Source organism: Pteropus alecto, unplaced genomic scaffold (genome assembly GCF_000325575.1).
Source record: "Pteropus alecto unplaced genomic scaffold, ASM32557v1 scaffold164, whole genome shotgun sequence".
Classification (NCBI taxonomy): Eukaryota; Metazoa; Chordata; class Mammalia; order Chiroptera; family Pteropodidae; genus Pteropus; species Pteropus alecto.
In genome coordinates this window covers 2,258,582-2,270,000 of record NW_006439568.1, presented here as the reverse complement: position 1 = coordinate 2,270,000, position 11,419 = coordinate 2,258,582, and the positions used below count along the sequence as shown (strand labels likewise).

General features: G+C 37.4%; 1 pseudogene; it reads right to left on the bottom strand.

Moving 5' to 3' along the window:
• Nucleotides 1-11,076: 11,076 nt before the first annotated feature.
• Nucleotides 11,077-11,200, bottom strand: LOC112483709 (annotated as a pseudogene).
• Between the last annotated feature and the right edge of the window lie 219 nt (nt 11,201-11,419).

Below are 11,419 nucleotides of genomic sequence, written 5' to 3'. Positions count from 1 at the left end.
GGTCTCCCATCCAAGTACTAATGAGGCCCAATCCTGCTCACCTTCTGAGATCAGATGAGATCGGGCACGTTCAGGGTGGCGTGGCCCTAGTTTACATTCTTTTAAAAAAATTATCTTCAAAATCATAATACATCTCAATTCATGTATCACCCAGAATTGTAATATGCATTAAAAATGCCTTTGCTGTCAGCCAACTGCTAGGTAGACACTTAACCTCCTTTGACTCTCTGTTGTATCTTTTTGTGACCTATCCAAAAATTCTGAAAGCATTAAAGTTTCTTCTGAGCCATAGTTCATCAATTATGATGCTCCTGCTTTAGAGGAAGAAATAATACAGAACCTTTGGGTGTCAGAAAAACTGGTGCTTGTCCTGATGAAAAAAATGAGAATTTATGACCAAGGAGAACCATTTATAGAAGTATTTTAGTGATCTCATTATGATTCTGCCTAGTAAATTTGAAAATACTCGATCTCATTCTTTAAGTGTCCCAAAGTATTTTATGAATCAGTTTCTAAATTCTATTGTACTCAGCTTTTCTAGACTGTGTTCTAACAGCTTCATGTATCCACCAGAGAGCAGCAGAGATTTAGAGGTGGGTAATGAGTACCCTCAATAGCAAAAAACAAAGAAGCGTAACTACACGATTTGATGTCATGACAGTAATTAAATGGCTGAGAGAAAAAAGAGCCGGCTGATTAGTAACCAGAATGTTGCTCATTAGCCTGTCTCTACCCTTTCACCCTTTTTTCCTCTGAGGTGTGTGTATATCTTTTAATAGTTTATGACATTGGTTGGGGAGAGTTTTTTACTTTTCTAGTGGCTTTGGAAATCTGGGTCAAAACACAATTCTTATTCCATACCAGCCCATACCATAGACTAAACGATGAACCTGAAAGCAGTGAATCTGAAGTTTGAGTAAGTGTAGTACTGTTCCTTTATACCAAGGGTGATTAAACTACTGCCCACAGGCCAAATCCAACCCACTGACTGTTTTTGTCAATAAAGTTTTATTGGAACACAGGCACACCAGTTTGTTTATGTTTTGTCAATGGCTGCTTTCACATTACAATGACAGGGTTGAGTAGTGGTGACCACATGAGAACAAATGGCCTGCAAAGCCTAAATTATTTATTCTCTTGCCCTTTACAGAAAAAGTTTGCTAACCCTTACTCCATATCACATTTGTGTTTTAAAATTAAATATGGAAAGTGCGGTAACCAGAAGGAGTCCTGGGTTGGGACTTCGACTATTGTTCTATTCCTAGTACTGGTAACTAGGCAAGTCTCTTACTATTTCTAGTCCTCCTCGGTGCCTTCATCTGTAAATAGGTGCTGGGGTGAGAAGAGGTTGAACTTGGTAGCATCTAAAATCCTTTCCAGTTCCAAAGTTCTATTTGGTTGCTTTCATTTCTGACACGTATATTGTATAAAGAGAACAAGTTACTGTATGGGGGTAAAGTTTTTCTTGGTTGATGTCCCCCAGGCTCCACTTTTAATCCCACAGGATTTGCCAGATGGCTGGATCAGCTTGTACTATACATCAGGGAAGTCTCATGTCAGACCTACATATCCTTTGACATTGTCTTAATTTCGTTGAGAGAACAGGAAAAAGGGTGAGAACAGTGCTTAGATTCCTTTCTCTAGCTATGCAGGACTATATTTTTCTTTTCCTAAAGCCTACATTTTGACTACATTCTAGCCTACATTCCCTAACTTGTCTTTTTTGACAACCTCTTTTTTTTTTTTTTAAGGAGAGAGTAGAGTTATTAAATGTACTAAATATTAACTAAACAACTTCTACAATTTTGCTTTGTAATATATTGTTGGAATGTCTATTAATCTAAATCAGTATTGATTTAGAAAATGTAAACATGAAGAGAAATATGTGAAGTAAACTAGATAATTTGACTCTGCATTTTAGTTTATTCTGTTATTGATTGATTTATTGGTTCATTAATTTAACATTTAGTAACCTAATTATTGTTGGGAATACAGCATAAAAATGCAGATAATTAAGTAGGAGATTCTCACTGTGTAAATTTTGCAAAACAAAGCAAAATGTAAAACAGAACCTAATTTAGTCTAAATATTTCTACCTATGCATGCTTTTTAAAAAATATAAATATTTATATAGCTAACACTTTTCAATATCAAGCCTGTTTGCATTATTTATTTATATTTATTATCAAGATGCCTTTCTAGACTTCTGAAAATCACTGAACAGATTTTCATGCCCCACATTTCTGATATCTAGGGGCTTTTACAGTGCAATTGTATATAAATGTGTTATTGCTTATATCATGGTAAGGGGCTTTAAGTCTGTGTTGCTAAGATGCTAGTCAAATTCTGTGTCAAAGAGGGAGGGAACTCACTTTAAGGGGTAGACATTATTATCTAACCATATGGTGTTCATATTTGAAGATAAAGCTGTTGACAACCTTAGCTACTCAAATCCTTTTTGAAACAACTGGCTGGATGAGTCATCTTACAGGCACACTCCTTTCCTCGTTCTTCCCAGGCTCAGAGACATGTGTGCAAGATTTGGAGTGAGAGAACTGAGATCAAATCTCTGCTCTGCTACTTTCTAACTGGGTGATTTAGGCTGAACCACTTAACTGTCTCAGTGCCTGTGTTCTCATCTGTAAGATAGAGGTAAAATACCTTGCCTATCTCACAGGGTTGCCATGAATGTAAAAAGACAATGTGACAGTTTAAATAAAAGCATGCTGTCAAACTGTAATATCCAATGCAAATGCAAGCTCAAGCTGGAGTTAAAATGAGGCCCAGTAGTCAGCATATGACTACAGCCCACGAAGATGGACAATTGACCTGGCACCATAGGACCAGTTTAGTCAGTTGGGCTAACTGGCTTTGCCAATCGAAGTTTACTAATTCACTAACATGCACTATCGAGTTCTTAATGTTGGTCAAACCAACAAATACATGTTTGATAATAACTGTGTGCTGCTGCGCTTGCATTGTAGAAGCTGTGAAGGAGCACTCTGCCCATGAGAACTTACTGTTTATTTATTTATTTATTTTTATTTTTTATTTTATTATTATTATTTTTTAGTATTGTAAGCATTTATTTATTTATTTTATTAAGTGAGAGCTTACTGTTTGGAAGATAAGAGTATCAATTGGATGTTAACAGGAAAATCAAAACCACTGAATCTTCAATAGAGAGATTTATTTACTTTGAAGCAGTCACAGACTCATGATCTTGTCACTTTTGAAGTTTATAGGCCACTTATTTTATAGAATCTCTCTCTCTCTTTTGGCATTGTCTGATGTTGCTTCATGATTAGACTCAGATTTATGTATTTGATGGGAATACACAGAAATGATGCTGTGTTCTTCTCAGTCCATCCTATTAGGTGGCACACATTTTTGTTTTGTCCTATTTGTCATGTTCACTTTGATCACTTTCTTAGAAGTCTGTCAGACTTCTATACTTTAAAGCTAATCTTTTCCCCTTTGTATTTGAGGAAAGAGCTTACTTTGAGACTATGTAAACATCTTGTTCCTCATTGAACTTTAATTCATGTCAGTGCAAATTTTTGGTTTTGTAACTTGTTCAATGAATTATAATGTTGCATTCACTATTTTGATATTCAAATTATCCTATTTTGGCCAGAGGGAGCTCCTTTTAGCTAGCATCTGTGTCCTTTTGACATGTCCCCATCATTCTTTGAGTATTTTCTTATGTTTTGGCCTCAAAATATATTACGGGCTCATTTTTTTTTCTTTCCCTATCATAGCCCAGAAATCACCCATCTCTCTAAGTATCTCAGACTTCTTTTAATGGAGAATGACATAGAGAGACCAAAACTTGGCTCTGAGTGTGCTCTTTGCTATTAGGATTTTGCTGCTTTCAGACCCTAACAAAGAGGATTTAATTCAGGAATTGGTTAAACTGGTGATAGAGAAGCTGGAGCCAAATAGGGGTCAGTGAGGCAACCCAGAGAAAACCACTAACACCCTTAGTCTGGAGGGACAAAAGGGGGATGTAGTGTGCTCAGAAGGTTAGGTCATCTGGAAGAAGCTAGAGGAAACTTGAACCATGGAGGAGATGCAGCTGCTTTAAGAGAAGCCACGTGAGGAGGAGAGGCTTCTCCCTTCCTCTATACTCCAGTCTACTCTCAATACCTCCCACTGGCCTGAACTGGCCAAAATCCAGCTGTCATAGGAGCCTGGGAAACAAAGCCTGCAGAATGAGTCCCCTGAGATACGACACAGGAGGGGAAGGGATAAGAATGGAACTGAGGACAAAAGGCCCAGGACTGCAGAGATACACACATTCTTGCATCCTGGTAATTGCCATTTCAACAAAACAAAACAAGTGTTTTCGTGACTTGAAATGGGCAGTGTCTTCTCTGATATGGCTACTTAATTTAACACGTTCTCAAGAATCTTCACCCTGCCTGTTAGAATCTAGGCATTGATTGGGTCGCATATTACTAGAGGGCGGGTAACTGCACCCATATGCTGACTCTCTTTTGCCTTCCTTTTTTTCAGGCAATCCGTTTTGTAAGAGGGAGCCGTTGGGCTCTAAGCTGAGTTGTAGAGTCTAATTCAGCATTTTACTAGAGATTGTTTTTATACTGCACGCTTTTGGTTGAATTGTGTCCCCCCACCAAAAATTGAAGTTTGAAACCCAGTACTTGAATATGTGACCCTATTTTGAAACAGTCTCTGTAGATAATCAAATTGAGATCATTAGGTGAGCCATAACCTAGTACAACTGTTGCCCTTATACAAAGGGGAATTTGGACACAGACACGCACGTGGAAGATACCTTGTGAACATCAAAGCAGAGATTGGAATGATGCATCTATAAGCCAAAAAGTGCCAAAGACTGCCAGCAAACTATCAGAGGCAAGTGGGGAGGCATGGAACAGACTGTCCCTCACAGTCCTTAGGAGAAACCAACCCTGCAAACACCTTGGTCTTGGACTTCTAGCCTCTAGAACTGTGAGAAAATAAATCTTTTAAGTCGTTCAGTTAGTAATACTTTGTTGTGACAGCCCTAGCAAACGAATACACTGGATTAGAGGTGTATATCAGGTACTCAATCATCTATTGATAAGGTGATACTTGGTCTCCAACAGTGAAAAGATGTGTAATAAAGGGGCTGGAAGGAGAGGAAATATGGCCTAAAGACCTCCTCCTTCTTCACACTTCTGCCTAGGAACAATTTGGCCGGCATTGAGTTTGTTGCTCCCCGTTTCTCCTCTGCCTTCCCTGGTGGCAGGTCTGTCTTTGGCCACTGATGACAATGGTTTTAGCGGGTAGACAAAGCTGGTAGCTAACTCTCTCTGATGGTGTTTAGGCCTGGCTTCTGCATCTGATGAAGGTATGGGAGCGGGGATTCCACGTGTCAATTTACTTTCCTCCTGCATGAGCAAGCTTGGCCTCCTACTGTAGGCCTCAGGTTTATGTAAGTGTGGCATTGGCTCACTTGGGTGGAGAAACAGAGTATGTAAAACAATATGCTGCTAGTATCAGTCAAAATGCCACTCTCTGTTCATAGCACAATGTCCCTGCACTATTGAATACAGAAAAAGAAAAAAATGTAGCTATTCTGGTTTGTTAGTTTGTTTATTTGATTATTTTGCCTGCAGAATGTCACCTGCTACTGTCAAGTAAAGGTCAGCTTTTAGGTCTTAGGTTTAGGCTGGCCAAGTTTCTCACACATAATATAATTATATACATTTGAGAAGGCTACTCATCAGATACTGTAGATTGACATCATATACCTCAGGAGATGACACATAACTAGAAGTATGCAATGTTGAATCATGTGTCAGATACAGTACAATCCTATCCCCAGAGAATTGACTTTTATGGAATTTGGCCTCAATAGAGAACATTTCGCTGGCATGTGTTACATGTTATTTCATGCTTACAATTATATGTAACTCACTACACAATGCTTTATTGTTATTAACCCTAGAAGTTTGGTCTATGGGGATTTGAGATGAGGTAGAACTTTTACCTCCAAGTACTTATATGTGAAACATGTGTCACTAATGTTAGGAAAGGTGACAGGACAAAGGTTTTGAGGTCTTGGACTAAGGAACAAGAAATGGGGCCTTGAGCTTAAAAAAAAACTATTTACTTTCATGATCATTTACTTAGAACCTATTTAATGGATTTCTTTTGTTTAATAATGACTATTTCTTCTATTTCCTCTATAAAAGTAGAGAAAACTGGTAAGTGTAAGGTAGATTAGTGGCTCTTGGTGTCAGGACCACTTTACACTCTTCAAATTATTGGGGAATCTGAATGTCTTGTTTATATAAATTATAGCTACCAATATCTACCACATTAGAAAGTAAAACTGAGCAATTAAAAATATTTACTAATTCTTTGAAAAAGAACAATAAATTCATTACATATCCATGTAACCAATTATTTTAAATGACAGATAGCTATATTTTCCCAAACAAACATACGTCAGTGAGAAGAGTGGCATTGTTTTCAATTTTGCAAATATCCTATGCCTGGCTTAATAGATGATAATTGTATTCTAATATCTTTTACTGCATTTAATCTGTTGTGATCCCTGTTTTAAAAATTGCAATATACAAAGAAAATCTGGCATAACACATACATAATTGGAAAAGAAGGTATATTTTGATGGCCTCTTCTTGAATACTATACCATAATTTGAAAGTAGTAGTTTCTTAAAGGTTGCTTGCAATATGGAATTTAAAACCATATTAACAAAACTTTTCACACTCTGTTGCATTAAAATCTATTGATTCTTTTTGCATACTGAATAATGTGCAATAATTGTTTACCAATCATGATTTTGTAATGGCATGCAGAGGTCATTTGAAAAATATTGGTTCACTTAGCTAACTGTATTTTCTAAACGTGAACATGTATCATTATTCAATGTTAAAATAAAATCACACTACAACCTTATTACAAAAGTCTTTAAGTATTAGGAAGCTATGAAATTCATTGTGGTAGACACAAGTTTTCCAAAATTTTCATTTTCACTTGAAAATTCAAATTTTATCTTTGGTTAAAAATACTATGAGATGTTTTCCAAGAAGTGACGGGCTTACTTTGTTGATTTTAAGCAAATGTCTGCCAAATACCCAAGTCTGGATAATCATAGTTTGTCTATTATTCACTCTTTCAAGTAAAAATGAGATTTATGAGAAGCAGAATAATGCCCCCTCCAAAATGCTTATGCACTAATCCCCGGAACCTGTGAATATGTTACTTTCCATGGCAAAAGAGACATTGAAGATGTGATTCAGTTAAGGTATTTAAGATAGAGAGATTATTCTGGATTATCAGGTTGGCCCAATGTAATCACAAGGGTCCTTATAAATGAAAGAGGGAGGCAGGAGATTTGAAGATACTGTTTTGCTGGCTGAACATAGAGAAAAGAGCCATGAGCCAAAGAATGCAGGTGGATTCTAGAAGCCGGAAAAGGCAAAAAAAAAAAAAAAAAAAAAAAGGATTTTTTAAAGGGCTTCCAGAAGGAGCTTACTGCTGACACCTTGATTTTAGCCCAGCGAGATCTGTGTCAGACTACTAAACTTCAGAAATGTAAGATATTAAATTTGTGTTGTTTTAAGCTACCAAGTTTGTTATAGCAGCAATAGGAAACTAGTACAGTCTTCCATGAGAAAAAGCAGCTACTTGAGCTTATAACTCAATCACATAAGTACTTTTCTTGAGGATAACAGGTACTTCAGTGTGCAGTCAAAGTGCTTTACCTGTACTCCCATTCACAGAATATTAAAAAGACATGTAGTCAAGTGAAAAGATGTAATAAAATTAATAATTTTTACTACTTCATCAAGGACATGGTTATGTGAACCTTTTTCTCCTTCTTACCCTGAATGCATGGAGTTAAAGGATACAATAACTACTAGTAAGTTTGGTGCCACTGCCTTGAATTGCACTAAGGCACCATTGTTTTTACCCTTCATTGCTTTTGCACCACCAGTGCAAATATCAATATATTCAGAAGGGAAATAATGTCTCACGATTCTTATGAAATGAGTTTTGACCTTGTGAACCCTCTGAAAGTATTTGGGAGACAGCCAAGGGTCTGCAGTGTGAAGACTCTTCAGGTGAATCCTCAGATTACACGAGATTCTCTCTTAGCAATACTGCTCCCTCCTTTCATGGAGGGATGAAAAAAGCCAAAACACTCTTTACAGACTTCTGGAAAATCCCCATTCCCTCCCAACAGTCTTTTTGTACCGACTAGGAAAAAGGTGGTATTGGGATGGTGGCTGACTATACAAAAATTGGCCCTGGAGAAGGTGTTTGTGCCTCAGGGGAAGTGAATATCTCTTTTCTCAAGTTTGAGGCCACTCAATATTCAGTTGAAAAGGCTCTGAATTTTGCAGTGGGGTTTAAGTTACAAGTGAAAGTTCTATTGTCAAGAGAATTTCTGGTTCTGCTTTTAGTATGAGTGAAATACCATCCCAAATCATGATGTGCTTTAAAAACTGAATACCAATCAGGAAGCAATTTGGAAAAGCTTTATTATAACACACTGTTAACTCTATTCAGAAAGCCAGATGTGCTCCTGAAGAAGTGAAAAAGCAAAGTGGTGCAAATAAAAAGTACTCTATGCCTGAGAGCATGCTTAGCTCCTGCAAGGGCGATTGTGGACCTTTGTTTTAGATCCTGTATTTAGCCTTCTGCACACACAGGGTGCCAAATAAATGTCACTGACTGACAGAAGGACTAGGAGAAAGGTTAGTTGTACTTGATGGTGACAAAGTTTTAAGCAGGAAAAGCTGCTTCATCACACTTGGATCCTTCGGAAAAGCAGTAGGTTTATATGCCCAAAGTGTGGGTTTGCATATGGCTCTTGTACTTTCTTACTGTGTTATTTTGGACAGGTTAACTATTCTAAGCCTCATTTGAATCTCTGTGAAAGGAAGATAATAAAAGCACATAATGTTTATTATGGGGATCTAATAATCTAATGGTGTATGTTGAGGTATAGTTTGCAACATGCCATTCAAATTTTAATTCCAATGTGATCATTACCTTAGATTGCTTTCAGGGCAAGTGTGAAGGCAGCATGACAGTGAGGAGCAGGGCAGAGGAGGGAGAGTCAGGCCCAAGGGCCATGATGCCTTCCTTACTCCTCATCTTAGTCCCAAAAGTCTAAGCTGAGACTCTGCAGTCTCTGTCTGTGTGATCCCAGGGGCGGTTTCAATATGTTTTCATAGTGCATTCTGGATACCATTTGCATCAGAATCACCTGGGGTGATTGTTAAATATGTAAGTTATACCCTCCTACAGGCAGATTCCTTGCCCTCCCCTCCGGACCTACTGAAGGAATCTCTGATCAACAGGAGTCAAGGAGTTTATTTGTCAACATATCCTAGGTGGTTCTGATGCACATTCAAGTTTGAGTCCTGCTGTCTTAAGTTCTTTGTGACTAAAGTTCCTCATCTATAAAAGAGTGTGTTTTATCAGATGTTGTCAGGTCTTCTTTATAATGCCAAAATAATAATTTTTTTTCATGATTTAAGAAGTGTCATAATTTTCAACATGGATGGACCTAGAAGGTTATGATATTAAGTGAAATAAGTCAGAGAATGACAAATACCATGCTATTTCACTTGTATGTAGAATCTAAAACAAAATAAATGAATAAACAAAACAGAAACAAACTCATAGATACAGAGAACAAACTGATGGTTGCCAGATGGGAGGAGAATTGGGGGACTGGGTGAAAAAGGCAAAGATATTAAAAAGTACAAATTGTCAGTTACAAAATAGTCATGAGGATATAAAGTATAGCATAGGGAATATAGTCAATAATGTTGTAATAACTGTGCATGGTGCTAGATGGGTACTAGGTTTATTGGGGGGAACACTTCATAAGTTACATAAATGTCTAACCACTATGCTGTATATCTGAAACTCATATAATATTGAACATCAACTGTAATTGAAAATAAAAAAGAAACTATGCAAGTAATTAAAAAAAATAAATGTCAAAATTTTACCCATGACCAAGAAATCAGCTTTTATTTTATTTTAAAAATTAAATGCATAGGTACATGGTAGAGAATAATCAATGAATGGAAATAACATTTATTTTCTGTAATGACTTCTGCTATTTTAGAAATGGAAATATTCACTATCTTGCTGTGGCCAAAATGTTCATTTACTGATGAATTAATTTGAGATGCAAAGCACTATATGTAACTAACAGAATTGGCAAACATGCAGAAAAGGCCATCTCATAGTTAGGTCTGTTGGAAAGGAGCCTCAGATACCCATGGAATAGCATAAGCATACTCAGGATGGAAAGGAGCACGTAGGGAACTGCAGACAGCAGATCAGGGACTATATTAATGCAGCTGAAGGAAATTGGGTCCTGATAAATGCTTTTCATTAGCCTGTGGAATCGTTCTTTCCTCATTATCATCAGCAGATGATAGGTCTTCCTTGGCTGAGCTGGACCCTGCACTCGCAGAGTGATCAATTTTCCTGAGGCAAATTCCTGTGTTGCCGGAAGCAAGGGACAATTTCCAGATGACTGCTGTTCCCTCTACAAAGCTCAGTTTTCCTTGTGTGATGACCATATGTCCTGGATTTTCTATCTGAGACTCAATTTTGAGTAATTTTATTCTTTTCAATAAAAAGATTAAATTTCTAAATCTGACACAATTGATCCTCATTTATAAGACTATATCTATAGATCTATATTACATAGATAAATTCACAAATCAGGAAAAAAGACTTCTTTCTCAGATTAGATTTTGGTTCAGAAATTATGGTCTTGTAAAGGTCAGGCAAAAGGCAGAACTACTCAATGGTGCCATAATGGGTAGGTAGAACTACCTAAGATGGATACAGGCCAGTCCTGTCAGTGAAGATAGCATCAATTTGTATGAATATGTATAAATATGTCTGCTTTTTAATTGATGTCTTTCTAAAATGGTTTTGTTAGCAGAGTACATTCTTTACAGCTGGAGGTCCACTCATGGTTAAGATAATCTTGGCAGATGGATTCACGGGAAGCAGCAAGACATGTCCTATTTCCCATTGGAATTCTTTTCACGGCATCTCTCTTTGCTTCTTCCTAGGTGGTCTTCCTAGGTGGTCTCCCATCCAAGTACTAACCAGGTCCAACCCTGCTTAGCTTCCAAGATCAGGTGGGATCAGGTGTGTTCAGGGTGGCATGGCCGTAGTGAATTGTAAACTTTAATGGGTTGAATTGTGTCCCCCTAAAATATATGTTGAAGTCCTAACCTCGAGTACCTCAGAATGTGACCTTCTTTGAAAATAGGGCTGTTGCAGATGTAATTAATTAAGATGAAGTCATAGGGGGATAGAGTGGGCCCCTAATTTGATATGTCTGGTGTCCTTATAAGAAAATGGTCAAGTGAGGACAGAAACACAAGGAAGACAC